The sequence below is a fragment of the Alnus glutinosa genome, chromosome 5 (assembly GCF_958979055.1).
Source record: "Alnus glutinosa chromosome 5, dhAlnGlut1.1, whole genome shotgun sequence".
In the NCBI taxonomy this organism is placed as follows: domain Eukaryota; kingdom Viridiplantae; phylum Streptophyta; class Magnoliopsida; order Fagales; family Betulaceae; genus Alnus; species Alnus glutinosa.
In genome coordinates, this window is record NC_084890.1 from 26,208,555 (window position 1) to 26,226,999 (window position 18,445).

An 18,445-nucleotide genomic window follows, 5' to 3' on the forward strand; every position below is an offset into this window, starting at 1 on the left:
ATATTGGTTCCATTGCTGCCATGGTGGGGATGGGCCAAGCTATGGCTCAAGTCGGACTTGAGGGAGCACCTGTAGTTCCCAATGTCTAGGCTCCTCCTGTGCGGCTCCCAATGGGTATGTGTTACTATGGTCACACCTAGGTAGAATAGTCATAATTGGTCTTCTGCCATTTTTAATTAGAATAATGTTTCATATTGCTCTCGAATTCAGATTCCATGTAATAGTTAGGGTGTTGCATGGGTGCAATAGCCGTTCATTTAAAGGGAATGGCCTAGATCTTGCTAGCAAGACAAAAACAAAAAAAGAGGTTTCAAATGGTTTTAGTGGGGCGGCCAAATCACCCAAAATGATGATTTGGGGTGGCTTAACCACCTCCTTGGCCGTGAGGTAGTTTGGCAACCCCTAGATAGCTGATTTGGGGGTGACTGAACCACCCTCTCAACCATTCCTGAGGACTTGTTTGTAGTGGCCGAACCATCCCTTGGCCACACAAGTGGTTCAGCCAACCCATTATATATAATACTCCAAGCCTCACTTTTCTTTTCCTTTTTTTTTTTTTTTTTTTTGGGGGTTTTGCTAACAATATCTAAGTCGTTCATTTTAAATGAATAGCTCACTACTTGGTGCTACGTGAGTATAATTATAACCATGGATACATATAAAAGAACAGTAATGGAATGCCATTCCTAGGCTTTATTTTCTAAAGTCTCTATTCCTTGATGATCAAATCCCAAAGAGCTATGAACTAGCCGGGCCATGTTTGACGAGCCAAGCAAACAAACAAGTAACCCCATCTTTTAATTTATATCTCCCGCATTCTTGTTTGTATAAAAATTTTATTTGTCTCTTTAGTATTTCACATTTACAATAAAATTTATGAAATTTATTTACCTGTTGTTTCTTATTATGTAAAACAAAAATGTAAAGAAAGAAATATTTGAAAAGGGTTCGAGAGGGATCCCCTCAGTAGATGGAGTCTATCATAATTTCTTTGAGGTAAAGATATCATTTCCAGCCACATGCTTGTTTTCACACGTACGTTTTGAAAAGTTCTCCTAATAGCATTCGACCAAACAACAACCCTTGTAGGGTATTGTGGGTAAAAAAGAAACCGCAGACTCTGCAGGTGTCGGGAGCTCGAGTTAAAAGAAAACATACTCAAATGAAAAAATAAAGGCAATAGCGGAGCTAGAAGAAAAAAAAAGACAAATTTTTTTGTGGATCGGTTATGACTTATGTCTACGTGATAAAGCCTTAAGGTTTACATTTTGTTATTATTTACTTGATATTTTACAATACATGAGACTCATATTTATAAGAGAATTGTGGTAGGTAAGTATTATTGGGAAAATTATCATTGCCAAAGTAAAGTGAGTCCACAACTGAGCTTTGGACCCATTCGGTTCGACCGACTTGTCAAGACTTGATTGGTCATCAGGGTCTGGGATACCCACTACAAAATCTTATAGCTGAATCATCTCGGAACATCACTATCTCGAGAATGCTAGAAGAACATATCGAAGGCCCATATCCAGTTGGTCCCAGGAACGACTTTCTCAAGATCACCACGAGGCGATGGGATGAAACTTGTTGAATATGTTTGTCTTGCAATTACGACCAAAATTCAAGGGATAAGGGATAAGGTTTGATATCACAATCCTAGCAAGTCACAGAAGTACTCTATCCTGATTTCCCAGGATAGACTCTTATCCCACAAAATATGGGATAAGATATATGCTATCTATCTAAAATCAGCTGACTAGACTCCTACCTGAACTGGACTCTTAGGAAGATAAGTCTGATCCTATACAATCTAGAGATTAGACTCCTAATGGAATTGTGTTGGAGCACTCCAATTATCTTAAAACTGTGTGTCTATAAATAGGCTGCTACCCCAAGTACAAAAGGAGGTCTAATATTTGACTTTACTCTGCTCTCAATGCTCCATAAAATTGTCTATCAAAATCTGACTTAGGCATCAGAGTGGGGTCAGTTAGCACCCCCGACTAACTGTTTACTATTTTACAGATCTTGGAGAAGATGAATTAAAAGGTGACACATTACCATACCGGAAATTGTACCAACAAGTATGGTATCATCAAATCTGATTATAATCAAATATCCATCAAATCTAATTATAGGAGATTATTATCAACTACACCAAATTTCAAAAATCAAATCTCCTAACATATTTTAACACGAGTAAGGAAGCCCCTCATTCTTGTGGGCGAACAAGCAATTATTTCATGCGTGTTTTGTGTTTATGTCTGTTGGGGGTTAGGGATCGTGCGGAGAACACACATTATATATTTCAAAAAACCTAACTAGAATATTACATGAGTTCTGAAGAGTAAATCCATTGCTCTCAATATATATCTCTAGTGGTCTAAAATAAGCCATTTCATCAATGTTGGCAATTAGAGTTGTATTCGAGCTGAGTCGAGTCGACTTGAATATTGAATGTTCAAGTTTGGCTTATTTAATTTTTTTTTGAACACGAGTCGAGCTCAAACTTATCACCGAGCTTGATATTCTGTTCAAGCTTGGCTCGTTTAATTTTATTTCGAACAAGAATCGAGCTCGATCTTATCACGAGCTGCTCAATTAACTTATTAATTTCTTATATAAAGTAAGTATCATGATTGTTTACATTTTCGTAAATCCATACTTATCATTAATTAATCAAGTATTGTTAAAATTTTATCATTTGAGTTCATTAAATAAATTAACTTGAATCTTAAATAATATAATCTCAAGTTTATATGTATGTATATAAATTCATTATGCACATATACAAATTACGTACGCGCGTGCATACACACATATATAACCACACATACTGATCACAAACACACTCATGTACACACAAATCTATTAAATTAAACTCACAACAATAATTCAAGTTATATCTACCATATTAGGAAGATAATTATTTTTTACTTAAGATGTTCTTATTACAAAATTAAAATAATACGAATAAATTTTAAAAATGAAGTTATATGAGTTTATTCAAACTTATTTGAATCGAGTCGAGTTTATACAAGTATGTCTTGTTTAATATTCAAACATATTATTGTATTCATGAACGATTCATTTATTATTCGAACTGAGACTGAATCAAGTTTAATCGAATTGAATTGAGCCGAGATCACGAGTGGCTGTGCTCATCTTACACCCCTATTGGCAATATATAGGATTAGTCTAAACTCTCAAAATTTCTCCTGATTCTATCGCATTCTTAAAAGTTATGCCCTTTGTAGGCTCATGCAATCCCTACAATATTTCAGCGCTATGGTATATCTTAATTCTTAAGTGATGGAACCACACAATTTTTCTTGCTTGTCTTGTGTTAGAAAAAATAAAGATGTGAGAATTATAGAAATTAATGAAAGCAAAATAACAATTGTATGGAAATGATTGAACTCTTGGATAGTAAAACGAATACGAATCTATCTGTTATACAATAAGTTTTACAGTAGGAAATACATCAATTTTGTCCTCAAGATACAATACTGCCGAATGTAGCATGCATATTGCAAATTTTGTACACTATTCTAAACAAGAAATTCTGTGACAGAAGAGAAGAAAAAGGTTATTATCAAATTTGGTGATAAATATATTTTATAGAATTATAGAAATAGTTTATTACTGTTGAAATGATAGTTTATGACTTTTGATGATGTAGGACGGAATTTACTAATATTTTCGGTGAAAAGGAAAATAGAAAAGATGTCAAAAATAATATTGAAGTAGCATCGTTTAATTAGAAGTTTATCTATTTTCAGACAATGGAAGTACAAAAGGAAGGACTTGATCATCAAGCTAGGATTTTATTTTATTTTATATCCTTATTTACAATTAAGACTTTATTTTCTTTACTTACTAGGACTAGATTTGCTTTATTTATTTCTTTTCCTAATTAGGATAGATTTATTTTTACTACTAGAATAAGATTTACTTTGTTACTAGAATAAGGTTTACTATTGTTACTAGGGGTAGGTTGACTTTCTCTACAAGTATTTATCTTATATAAATAGACTTGCTTATTATGTAAGACTCAATCAATTAAATTATTATCAAATCAGAGAATTCTCTCTCAAATACTCTGTTGATTTTTATATTTCTTTAAGCCAGCCGACTTGTTTTTATCTTTTTAGGTATAAGACGAAGACGCTTCTCCTTACAGAATCAAAGACGCTGCTATTTGATTAGTTGCCTTAGTCTTCTGCTACATTAGTTGGTATCAGAGCAGGCTTTATCCTGATCATGACCAATCAGCTTAACGATGACGAACTTCTCCAACAACGCAGCTTGTAGGGAGGGGCTCTTTTGAGAGCCGAATTCATGGGGTATCTGAGCCCGCGTTATCCAGATTCGATGGCCAACTTATACTACAGTAACAACTTCTATAATGACGTTATTCATGATAGGGAGGTTCCTTTGAGAGCCGAATTTCAAGAATTCCAGCAGATCCAGCAAACGATGATATAAGAGATGTGACAGACGCGAGAGATGATGGAGTGCATGTACATGGATCTTATTCATAATCACAAGGACAATCTTGTCTATAATGACGATGGGATTCGAGTGAGGCCTATTCGTACCTAAGTGACGATGATGTAAGTTGCGTTCGACCTGTTTGTAATCGTATTTACGAATTTCAGGATAGGAAACCCGTTTATGAAGAGAATGTTAGTTACAGTGAAAAAGTGGAGTTGCCATCAAAGAAACAATATGTGCGACTATAACCATTGGTTCCAACTACTATACCAACGGAAGAATATCCACCACAAGCGTAGCTCATCACAATCACCACAAAAATAAATAACAATGGTGATTCCTTTGAAGAAGACAATAAAGTCGAAGACGACCAAAAAAAAAAAGTATTTGGAGAAATTTTTATGGAAGGAGATGAAAAGGAAAAGTCGTATCTTAGTGCTATCTATATAGATTTCTCCAAGTATCTTTATCCGGAAGAGTCGCATGCTATCTACATAGATTTCTTCAAGTATCTTTCTCCGGAAAAGCCACGCGTGACATATCGCAAAGAAAACTTGAGGACGAGTTTTTTTCAAGTGGGGGTGTCTGATGTAGGACGGAATTTACTAATATTCTCGACGAAAACGAAAAAATAGAAAAGATGTCAAAAATAATATGGAAACAACACCGTTTGATTAGAAGTTTACTTGTTCTCAGACAATGGAAGTATAAAAGGAAAAACTTGATTGTTAAGCCAGGATTTTATTTTATTTTATTTCCTTATTTACAATTAAGATTTTATTTTCTTTACTTACTAGGATTAGATTTGCTTTATTTATTTCTTTTCTTTATTAGGATTAGATTTACCAGACAATGGAAGTACAAAAGGAAAAGACTTGATTGTCTAGCCATGATTTTATTTCCTTATTTACAATTAAGACTTTATTTTCTTTACTTACTAGGACTAGCTAGATTTACTTTATTTATTTCTCTTCCTTATTAGGATTAGATTTATTTTACTACTAGAATAAGGTTTACTATTGCTACTAGGGATATGTTTACTTTCTCTACAAGTATTTATCTTCTATAAATAAACTTGTTTATTACATAAAACTCAATCAATTGAATTATTATCAAATCAGAAAATTCTCCCTCAAATACTCTGTTAAGTTTTATATTTCTTTTAGCTTGTCGGCTTGTTTTTATCTTTTTGGGTATATAGAAGACGAAGATGCTTCTCTTTACAGAATCAAAGACGTTGCTCTTTGATTAGCTGCCTTAATCTTCGGCTACGTCATTTGAATCGTAAACAATGTTGAATTTCAAGATTAAACAATGCATGCACGCTGAATATTCGTAAACAATGTTGAGTTTATTCCCAGAATATCTCTGTTTACAGCAGATTACAGCATAATTCTCGTTCAGCCTTAAAGCAAATAGGCCCTCTACAGTCTCATCCAGTCTTGGCGTTCTGCCAATTCTTCAGGACTTGGTTGGTTACAGGAAGAAAGAGAATAAAATACATGAAGAAAAGATACTGCAGCTTCAGTAGGCTGCTTACAAGGCCTATTAAGCTTAATTTCAATTTTATTTGCACAGCTTTCATGGCCCTCAGTGGCCAAAGATCGAAAAAGACCTGTGAACCTCTTTGAGGAAGTACTTAGAGTCAGCAGTAGCAGCAGCTGAAGAAGCAGAAGTGGGAGATGAGGAAGAAGAAGAAGAAGAAGAAGAATCCTTTGCACTGGCATCTCTTTCTTCTTCGTTTATTGTATCCAACATGTTGGATGCTCTTTGCCTCATGACACTAATATACTGCGGTGGTGCAACCTCTAAGATAAACCTTGCAATATTTCGTGAGTTGGCCATTGTTTTAATTTTCTTTGGAAACAAACAGCTAGCAAAGAAGTAAAGTATCCAAGGTTTTGTTGTGGATGAGCATGAGCAAAAGTGTGTGAATTGTGATGCGATTTATAAGGCCATGCTTGGCTTGGACGGAGTCAATAGTCCAACAATGGTTTATATCATATTTGTCTGTTGGTGCCGCCTCTTGCTTTTGATATTAATTGCGAAAATTAAGACTGATGTTTCCAAGAAATAATTGGCAGGAGATAAACTTGGCGTGGGGCCATATATTGGTATGTGTCGAAGCATGGATGGGGAATGAGATATCTATAGGGATACGCTTCTTGTTGGGATTGATAGCATCCAAATTTACACTTTTCATGATCTCAGGAAAAGAAGGAGCGGCCGGTGGTAATGCTTGCCACTTTTCAGCTAATCTTGCAGACCTTTTTTAACTTGAAAATGATGGTAACAATGATGTTCTTGGCATTTTTTTTTTTAAAAGAAAAATTGAGAAAAACAAATAAAGTGATAGAACCCTATAATCTCATCTAATTACTTGCATCGGTTTTGGGTTTAACGGGTTTGAAACGATTGAATCTTTTGGTGTTGATTGATTTGGGTTAAGGAACGTTCAAGAGATGATAGAAGGTGATCTAATAGGGATCGGGATCCCAACGATCCCCATGCCCTGCCCCTACAAATCAGGTAGGGGTGTATGAGAGGCTTCTGATGTGGCATTTCTTGTTCGATGAGGGAGTTTATTTATCCGAGTAAGTGTTCGGGTAGCCTATTAGAAGCCTCTCACAATTTTCTGTAATTTTTTATTTCAAAGCAATAATTGTACGTAAGAAATTTAAATCCGTCTAAGAGCATCTCCAAACAATCGCAAATGATAGCTATGGCCACTAAGACCAAAGAATAATAAACAATAGGAAAAACTTCACTTAATTTTTTTTTGAATGTTTCCACACTTTTATAATCATACCTTTAAAGTTTTAAAAAGTTATAATGTCGGGTTTCCATGTTTAAAATTTTTGCAATGTCTCATATCCGTTAAAATTTTCTGTTAAATCTTAACACAGGATGCCAAACGTTTAGAATTTTTAAATTTTAAATTATTTAATTTCTATAAAATTTTACTATAAAGGATATTTCATTTCACTTATTAACTGATTAAGTCAACCTTAAATGTTTAGGGTTGTGTGACATTACAAATTTTTAAAATATGAAATCTCGATGTTGCAACTTTTTAAAACTTTAAAAATATAATTACAAAAGTACCGAAATATTGAGAGGGTAAATGAGGTTTCATGAAGTTTCGTAAACAATAAGAATAAGAGAGTAGGGAGCATAACAATCCCTTTACAACATTAACTTTTCATTGACTAGTTAATAAAAAGTTAATGCTGGAACTTGCAGGTGACTTAATTTTGTTTAACAACTAGTTAGTTTATTGATATTTGAGAGTGAGTCCGTCAAATCGTCGACATACTTTGCGGTCGAGATTGGGATCGATGCATTTAATTTACCGGCAACTTATGTTCACTTCATGATAATTGACAAACAAATAAACAGTACCATTGCAATATGCGTATAAACAACTAATATATATATATATATATATATATATATATATATATATATATATATATATATATATATATATATATATATATATATATATATATATATATATAATAGGGGAATTATTTAGAGTAATGAGACAAGTGACATTCCATTTAACTGACAAGTGTATCGGGATGAATGGCCTCTTGGGAAGTCTGGTTTGGGGGAGTAAAAAACAGACAATATTCTGTTGTTGGAGTGAGTTGTTTCAAATTGGGTCGTTATAAATAGTATTAGAGCCATTACTCAACTTGAGATGGGAGAGCGTGCACAAGCCCATAAGGGTTGCTAACGGACACTTGTTGAGACGTCAAGAATGGGCGGATCCCATGAGGGTCGCACAAATCATGATAGATGCATTACAATAATCATGCAATTGATACAAAGAGTTTTGTTTAAGTCTTCTAATCTTTATTGTAAGTTTTTAGAATCTTAAGGCTGTAATTGACCATTTGATTTGGGTCTCGGTTATGTATTTGAATTGTTTTATTTGATAAAATATGGATCAAAAGAATATGACTCCTAAGTGTCTTATCATTAAGAACGTAAAAAACGTGTTCTTAATAATTCAACATGTAAGTAGAATCTCAACGAGAGATAAATAACCTTACATGCGCGCATAGAGTTTATGACTTTACCTTGAATGGAAGACTCTTCATATGCTAGTCTAAAAATCAGACTTTTCTTAACACTTTCTAAGAGTTTTGCTTTGTTATTAATTCCACTACCACTTTTACATAATTTGAATGTATACCTATCTTTGTTAAGATTGGGTTTACGTTAGTTAAATTATTTTGTGCCAAAAAAAAATCAATATTTTGTGAAATATTGTTGAAGTTAGTTTTCTGCAAAAAAAAACAAAAAAAAAACCCGCTGCTATACCAATGTATCATAACTGTCATGCTATAGAAAATAACTGTATCATAACTATTATGTGTGAACCATGCAAATATCTGAAACTGGGAAAATCTGCCTATTGAACCCACTTTCATGCCTCCGTCCCAGGTTTCTCCCGGCCTCTTTTCCAAAAGTGATAAACTTATTGGATTTTCGGGTAGTCGAGATAAGCAAAGCATATAAACTTCAATATTCTATTTCTGCTGGAACGTCTATTTGGGGTGTGGGTAAAGTAGTGTTATACTCAGGGGTGTAAACGAGCCGATCTTGAGCAGGTATTGGCTATTTGGGCTTAGCTCGTTTATGTAATAGTGAAGCTTGAGCTCGAGCTTGACTTCGACACGAGCCTAAAATTCGTGTGTGAGCTTGGCTCACTTAAGAAAATTTATAGACCGAGCTCGAGCTCGAGCTCGGGCATTTTGGTCTATCCTGAGCTCGGTACTCGGCTCGTATCATACAATTCAAATTATTTATTTTAGCAATAAAAAATAACTAAACTACATTTATGATCATATGATATAATTATTATCGTATGAATGTATGATCATATGATTCATACAATCTAACAATTCATATGATCTTAGATCTTGGATCACGTAATGACGGTGATGTAATGATTTATAAGTATCAAATGATGATACTTATAAGTTATAACATTAGATATAGTGGATCAATGATTACATATCATATGACACAATGTTATATTATTATATGATCATATAGTCTTATTATATTACATGAATAATATAATATGAATCATATGATTAAGTATCTGAATTGTCAATGTATCATATGAATAAGTGATTAACAATTAAGTATTGATATTATTCACTTTTATTATTTTATATATATATTTATATAACCAAACAAGTTTAACCAATTAATATTTACTAACCATTTTTATTTGTTATTTAATTTATGCGTACATATAATATATTGTTTATTAATATACTATATTATAAAAATAAGTTATATATTAACAAATTAATATATAACTTTTTTATTTTTATAACACACACACACACACACACACACACACACACATATATATATATACGAGTCGAGCTTTAATAAACGAGTCGATCTTTATACGCAGGGGCGGAGCCACCTTGCAGTCCCCCCCAAGGCCCAAGGTGGTCCAAAAAAAAAAAAATTTAAATTTTACCCATAATTTTTTTAGTTTTGGCAACCACCAAATTTATTTATTTATTTATTTTCAATTGGCCCCTACAAATCTCAAATCCTAGCTCCACCCCTGCTTATACGAGAGATTCACGAGTTTTAATCGAGTCAAGAAGAGTTTATACGAGTTTGCATTGTTTAATAATCAAGTTTGATTTCGTGTTCACGAGCAGCTTATTTAATAATCGATTAGAGCACGAGTCGAGTTTATTCAAGCCGATCTCGTGTAAACTCACGAGTAATTCAGCTCGTTTACACTCCTAGCCGGCCCATTGTATATTGCATTATTTGATATTTGTATTAAATCTTCATCTAAAATGATTTGAACTTTTTTTAATCTTTTGTTATTTGAGATTACAATAAACTGCATCTTTAATATATTTGCAAAATATATCTTTCTGAAAATAAATAGCAAAAAATGTTACCATATTCTTAGTTAACAATAACACACACAAACACACACCCAAAACAAGGGTTTACGATGATATGTAGTGGTGTGTTTGGCAACTGCAATAAATTATGGAAGAAAAACTCAGCCGCAGGAGATCAAGCCGCTGAAAATGACCATCAAGAGGCCACGCCCAGACCTCACTCAACCGAACAATATAAATCCCAAAAAAAAAAAAAAAAAAAAAAAATCGATTTTTCATTTTTCATTTTTCATTTTTTCTTTGCTTTTTTTCTTGGTACGTAGAGAATTGTTTTCGCTCCAAGCAGACCGAATTGCAAAAAAGAGAAGAAGAGAAGAAGTCGTTCTTGGCCATTTCGTGTTTGACCAAATTGATCAAAACACTCATTTCGTATGGTAGAAGCCTTTGAGAGATTTTTCAAAGACGAGGCCAGGGGCCTCCGAAGAGAAATGCGTTCTTGAATTCGTGTCCATTCGAGATTTGTTTTCTTCGAGTCTGTTCTGTTCGATCCGAGACGAGTCCATGGCTGCGCCTAGCTATATAGCTAGCTCTCGAGTTCAGTCGTTTGGTCAAACCGAGATTAATTAACTGGGACAAGTACGTCTCAATTTCTGGTCATATTAGTTGTCCAATATGTAATTAACTGGGATTGCATGTATTTTCATATGATGTGCAATTAAGAACATTTCTAATAAGGTGAATACTCTCTAACCTTACAAGCCTAGGGCTGCAAAGCAATGTTTTGGGTCTCACTCACATGGGTCTTACCTATATGTCTTGTGTTGTGTATAAGTTATGTAATATTGTTGTGTAAGAATATTTTCCCTTTCCTATTTAAGGTTTTGGGGTTATAAACTTTATGGTCCGTTTGAGTTTACGATGTCAAAAAGTGCAACTTAAAAATAACGATTTTAAAATATGTGTGTAATTTAAAAAAGTAATTTTTAAAAACACAGTTAAGCGTTTGACAAAATTACAATTTGATCTTTAAAAAAATTACAAGCTAGCTAGCAGGGATGAAGAGAGGGGGAGGGGGGGGGGGGGGGGTTTCTTAAAAATTTAGCTTACTAGCCTCTACTAATTTTTTTTTTTTTTGGGGCACTGGCCCCTGCCCATAAGAGCTTCTGGCTCTATCCCTGCAAGTTAGCCTTTAAAAGTCTGCATTTTCAAAAAAACATCTCCTTAGCTGCAATTTAAAAAGGCAGTTTTCTACGTTTTCAAATCGCAATTTTTTAAAAACACAATTACCAAACAATTGATTTTCTTCGATTTGATTTAAAATCGTGCTTTTTGTCTACGAAATTGCAATACCAAACGCACCAAGTAGCTAGCCTAGTTGATAAAATTAGGATTTTGACCAAGGAGGGGTGTTAATGAAGCATCAGGAACCTCTCCAGTTGATTTTCAACTGGAGAGGAGCTGTCCTTTATACACATGAACATTTTTGTAATTTCACATCATATAAAATTACAAAAATGACTCTATATATAAAAGATCGGCTCATTTTCAGTTCCTTTCAATTGAAGAAGATCTTAGTCCATTAATGAAATGGGATAGAGTGTCTTCACTTTTTTTTCTTTTTCTTTTTTATGTATTACTTGAAATTAAATTTAGACAGTTATTTTATTTATTGATTTATTTTTTAAGGATGCCTAATCCAAATCCGAGTGACTGTCAACCCCACCTTCCGTTCTGACAAAACCGTACCAATTTGATTTGTGAGTGGTCCGACAAGTCACATGGTTGGAAACTAATATTATAGAACATTAGTAGGACGACCAAGACGCCTCAACGAAACGTATGGATGCTCCATCGTCGTCATCATGTTCATCCACATGCATGTTGGTGTGTCTTCGTTGAAACACATCAATTTCTCTGATCTCGATCTTTATCCTGCAGCTAGCACCTTACCCTCTTATCCAGGGCATGCATGAACAGTCACACTTAGACCAAATGTCATGGGACTCATGGTCTACATTCACTCTCAAATATAAATGCTTTTCATCCAAACCAGACCTTTTAGGGGCCAGGCTTTCTTTTTTCTTTCCAGGCCACTTTGTATCTCACATCACATGATGGGGGCAGCTGTCGACCAAATATGACTGATAAATCGTCGCTTACTGCAAGGCCGGCAAATACGTACAGGAGTAGAAATAAACTAGTGTGATGCAAATGCATGTTATTAATTTGCATCATGTTTGTACGTAGGGCTATGATGTAACATTGATAAGTGGCAATTTAATATGATATTAAAGGGCTTGAGTTCAAACTTTGCCTTTGTTGTTTGCCTTTTATTTTTAATTAAATATTTCACATATTCATTTTATCGACTAAAATGAAGTTTGAGGCTACATGTAAAGAAAAGTGTTAAAATATTGATTAAATGATTAAATTTATCATTTTTTATGAGCTTAAGCTTTTAAGATAACTGGTGATTTAACAAACTTTGATGGATGATGTACGTGGAGTGAATCGAGAGTGCTTGCAAATCGGATATATAGAGGGTGGCGTGACGGCGAGGGACACTTCTAATGCTTAACTCAGTAAATGACTCTCTTTATAGTGGTGAGAGATTCTCCTTGATTTGCGTAACCGTTTTGCCACGTGGCATCCTTTGATTGGAGATGCTATGACAGTATGAAATTCCCTCAACATTCATGGGCGCACGTGGTAGTGTGCAGCAAGCAATGAACCTTCCCTTTTTGGGGTAGCTGTTAGCACTGTCCTTTTGCAGGCCCATATAGGGATGTGGAAGGGGTCGAGATATCTGATTATAGAGCTCTTCCCTGCGCCTATTGTGTTCCTTCCAAAAGTCGTTTGGCTTATGCCCGGATCTGGACAGACTAACGCCTTTGGGCATCTTCCTTGGTTAGGCCCATCTTGGTCCAAGGGCCCATTGGGCCTTTGATGAAAGGGTCTCTCTCTCTCTCTCTCTCTCTCTCTCTCTCTCTCTCTTTGTTTGGGCAATCTTTTTGATTCACTCGGAACAAGTGGCGGAGATCATGCGGCTGGCTCGAGCCTTAAGCGTAATATAGGTGCATTTTTTATTGTGTCAATTATGACGTTTGAGGAAAATAGTCGCGATGATTGCTCATTAGCTAGAGGGGTGTGCACAAATTTATTGTTGAGGCCCGTTTGGCAACCCCCTCCCCTCTCCTCCCCCCACCCCACCCTTTTTTTTTTTGTTTTGTTTTGTTTTTTTTTTCACTTCTCCAAAAAAAAAAAAATCAACTTTAAAATATTCGAACTTTTTTTACTTTTTACATCGCATCAATATTATTTAAATAAAAAAATCCACTACAATAAAAACTTTTTCCATTTTTTCATATAAATTCTTTTTACTTTATATCATATCAATCACTTTTTACTATCACTCAAAAAATAAAAAATTCATCTCATACTTGAAGGGAGGGGGTTGCCAAATGGGGCCTCGAGTCAGGCCACTTCGCTTGCACCATGTGGCCAGTAGTACCCTATAGGCGAGATATTTTGAATCTTGGAGGGCAGATCATAAATGTTCTTAATTTGTTTTTAAAGATATTTTCACACTAAAAATGTTTCATATACCATAGGTAAGGATTATTCAATAAAAATGGAAAGCTGTTATTGTATGAACTTCATGTGATTCACCTAGGTGTTCTCACCCCTTGGCCAATTCATAAGCCTTCAAAGATTATATTTTAAAGGATTAATAGAAAATGATACATAGATAAATTAGGCAAAAATATTATACATTGTTGGTATTTAAAAAATAAAGTTTCGGATATATATAGTTGATGTATATTAATATGCACATCATGGCTTATAAACTAAATGGGACATGTTTGTCTATGTCTTGTCGAAGAGATGATGTGATTTCATGCAAATCTAATAATCTACTATGCTTTTGACGACATATGGATTTTGAGAAATAAAGACTTCTAATTAACGTGTGTGCGTGATCAATTATGCAACAAAATATTAAATACAAAATTTAAAAGAGACAAATATTCTAAAGACAAACTCAGGAATCCACTATTCAGAATTTAAAAGAGAAAAAGTACTTCGGGGCAGCCAAACTCAAAAAATCCACTATTCAGAAGACAAAGCTAGCTAGTTACAAGGTATTAATAGTCACATAACCCGATGCAGTAGTCGTACCTCTAACTCTGACACGTACCTATACGTGAACGTTTTCCAACTAGATATCCTGTCTGAAGGGGTCTTCAATGTACTCCTTTAGCTTAGGGCTCCTCCCTAAGCTAGACTTCAGTTGATCAAATCACACCTACAAAAACACTCCAAGAGAGCTAGCAAACCTCACAATCTTTAACTAAATACCCTCTCTTAGCACAATGGAGTTTATATGATACTCCTTACAAATAAGCAGCCTATAAGCATCTTTAAATAGGTTTCAGAAATCCTAATTCTACTCAAACTTAAATTTGCATAGGCGGCGTCCGAACCTAGTCTTTGGCGTTTGGACCTGCAACTAAATCTTTGAGTAAACATTGAAGCGCGTCCGGACATGCAACCCTAGCGTCCAGACGGTTGCATAAAGAACTTCTAACGTTTGTAGTCAACGCATTTGGGTCCGGACCTTCTTGCAGACTTTTGCTCTTTGTGGCTCACGTCTGCTGGACCGTTCAGATTCCTTCCGGACTTTTGCTCTTGGTGGCTTGCGTCCAGACTCTAGCATCTGGGCGTTCAGACGGGTTGTGGGGAAAACCAACTTCTTGAGCTGTAAAGTCTCCAGAATATTTCCTTCAACAAGAAATTGCCTTCTTAGAGATATTCTGTGCATATATTATTTCTTGATCAGTCCATTCTATATTTGAAATTTATATTCTGTAATATTCTTCTGTAGGACTTTGAATTACGGTGTCCCTGTTATAGTAGTCCCTGAAATGGAAATCCCTGATATGGAAGCGTTTTTGTCAACCAGAATGTAGCCAATAAAAATAAACCAACAAACTCCCCCTTTGGCCATTCTGGGACAAAAATGACTTGTACCAAAAATAAAAATTACTCCCTTTTTTTTCGTAACAGGACAAAGGATAAATAGAGTAATAAAATAAACCACAATGGTTTTAAAAACTAATGAACAATAAATAAAGATGTTCATGGAAGTAGCTCAGTCAGAATAAAATGTATCAAAATACATAGTAAAAAAAATAAAGTGACACAACACTTTAAACTCCTTCATGATCTGAGCCTTGATGTTGATAATATTTCTCCATCTTGATGTTGACTCGCTCCACCTTGGCATTCAGCACGAGGAATCTCTCATCAACAAACTGAAAGTGCTCAGTTAGATGGGTGTCCATAGACTAGAACTGAGCCTACATAGACTGTAGCTGACCCATGATCTGCTCCAGTGCACTCAATACTGCATCACCGGAAGAAGGCCCCCGAGAGGAAGAAGCTGCTGACGGCTCGGGATGGGCATGTGGAGCTGGATGAATTTGCTCCTCTGGATCCATATGCCTCTGCAGCTGAGCATTAGACTTCATCACAATATGCTTTCCAAAAGCTCCTCCAAGCTTGACTTCAAGCTCAGATGCAGGAATGTCCTTCAAAACCTGCATGCAAATCCTAGTCACCAGGCAATCATAAGGTAAACCCATCTGATGTTCCTCCAGCATCTCCATCATAGTTTGAACTATGTGCTTGCAAAGATCGAAGGGAACACGTTTGATGATAGCATATAAAAATTTGGCTTTGCGGATAGTGATATTGCTGTTTCTGGAGAGCGGCCACAAATTATGCATCATGATGCGAGACAAGAGCTGGTGATGAGATTGCAGCCATCCGATGGGGATGTTCCTCATCTCTTCATGCCATTCTTCAACCCCTTGAGGATCAAAAAACAACCTCAAGTCCTCAATGGAGGGGGGATCCACAGAATCTGGATAAGGAACTCTAGGAGCAACAATCTGTGGAATATGAGTCACGTTATTGATAAGCTGAGGATCAACTGTGATGGAGTGGCCACAAACTTTGGTCTTCAAGATGGGATAGATTTGATTAATCTTCAAGTTCCCATAGAATTCACGAACAAGTTTAGGATAGACGGTGTTGCAAGTGTACATGCTCTGCCACTTGTTTTCCTGAAAAATGTGGTCGATGAAGTCAAATGGCGGCACCATGACATCTTGTGTGACAAGAGCCCGTTCTATGACAATGGTTAGTTGCTCAATTCTAGCCCTTGCAGCAGCAATCTCAGATTTGGACCTTTTATTAGACATATATGTAATATAGAACAAAGAGAAGTGCACCAAAAATTATACCAAAAACCAAAGAAGAATTAGCTTCAATTTGTTAAAAAAAATTTGACATTATAACAACTATAATTTGAATGCCCAAAAATTTTACATAAGTAAAATAGCAGTCCAATAATCATAGATATATCAAATCCAACCCCAGTAGGCAGCATAATAAATTTTCATGCATATAATCTCAATAATATTCCAGAACAACATCCTATATTCTTAGAAAACATAAAAAAATGCAACTAGAATAAAGGGAACAGTAGATGTTAGTATTTTATATTGGCAACATTCTTGTTGACAAAAACACTTTATGTAACGATTGCTTTTTAACAGGATTATCGGTTCTATTCAGAGTCTTCATGTAATATGGACAGTGTCTCATTTCATGCCATGTGTTGGTCACAAGTTTCTAGAAGATGTTCATAAAGATTCCATGCAATTTCCAAGTCAGAATAGCCAGTTCCTGTGCAATCGTCCAGACGGACCTTTGAAGGCGTCCGGACGCCCCGCAGTGTCTAGAAGCTTCAGCGTTGCAGCTGTCCAGATGACCGTGCTATCCCGTTCGGACGCTAGGTCAAGCTACTCCGAGTTCGACATGAAGTTGGATTTCAGACGACACTATTTGGGAAGGTTCTGCTATACGTCCGGATGACGTGGCAACACGCTCAGACGTTACCTAGTGTTTCAGAATATTTTGGGTCTCCTTTACGGATGCGAAAAAGAGTGACATCATTGACTGTCTGAACGCTTGGTCAACCTGTCCGGACGCGGTCCTGTTTTGGGAAGAATTGCATTATTTTGGAAAGGTGGTCTCAGAAGACCGTCCGGACACAACTAAGTGACCGTCCGGACGTTACTCGCCAGAGTCCAAATCTGAACAGTATTAGGTTTTTTGTAAACCTATAAATAGGTGGCTATAGGCTTGTAACTTGTAAGAATTCAGTATAGAATTCCATAGTGTTTATAGAAGGTGTTTAGGGAGAATTGAAGATTTGCTAGTTCTCTAGCCGTTGCCAGTGTGTGCTCAATTGTTCGTGTGAAGTCTATTTTAGGGGTCGGCCCTAAGGTAAATGATTTCATTGAAGACCCTTCAAGTACGAGACTTAGTTGGGAAGCGTTCATGATGGGTTTCGTGTCAGAGTCATAGGGACGATCGCTGTATCGGGGTATGTGAGTGTTAATTTCTATGCACTACCTGTAATGTCCTAGAAAATATTTAATGGGTTTATCAGGATAAAATTAAAAATAAGTCTACTTGGTGTGGTAAAATAAAACAAAATGATCCTATACACTTGTAAATTGTAGCCAAGAAAATAAAACGCAAGAGAACATTTTTAAAGTCTAAAAAGAATTAGGAATTACAAAAGAAATAAGAAATTAAAATAAAAGAAGAATAAATAAATAAAAAGAAATTAAAAAAAAAAGATGAGCGGTTCACATTTTAAAAATGAAGGGCCGTACGGCCCTTCATCAAAAAGAGGCAAGTGGTGCCTTTTTTATTTTTTATTTTTATTTTTTTTATTATTTATTATTTATTTTATTTTATATATATATATATATATAAAATATAGGGGGCCGCATAGCCTTTCATTTGAAAGGCCGTACGGCCAATACAGGAAATGGCCATTCGGCCATTTCATAACTGAAGGGTTAGATGCCTTTCAGTTAAAAAAAGAAAAAAAAAAGAATAACGTGTGCGCCTCACTTAAAGGAAAACAAGAATGAGGCAGTGCCTCATTCCTTCTCAACAGTAAG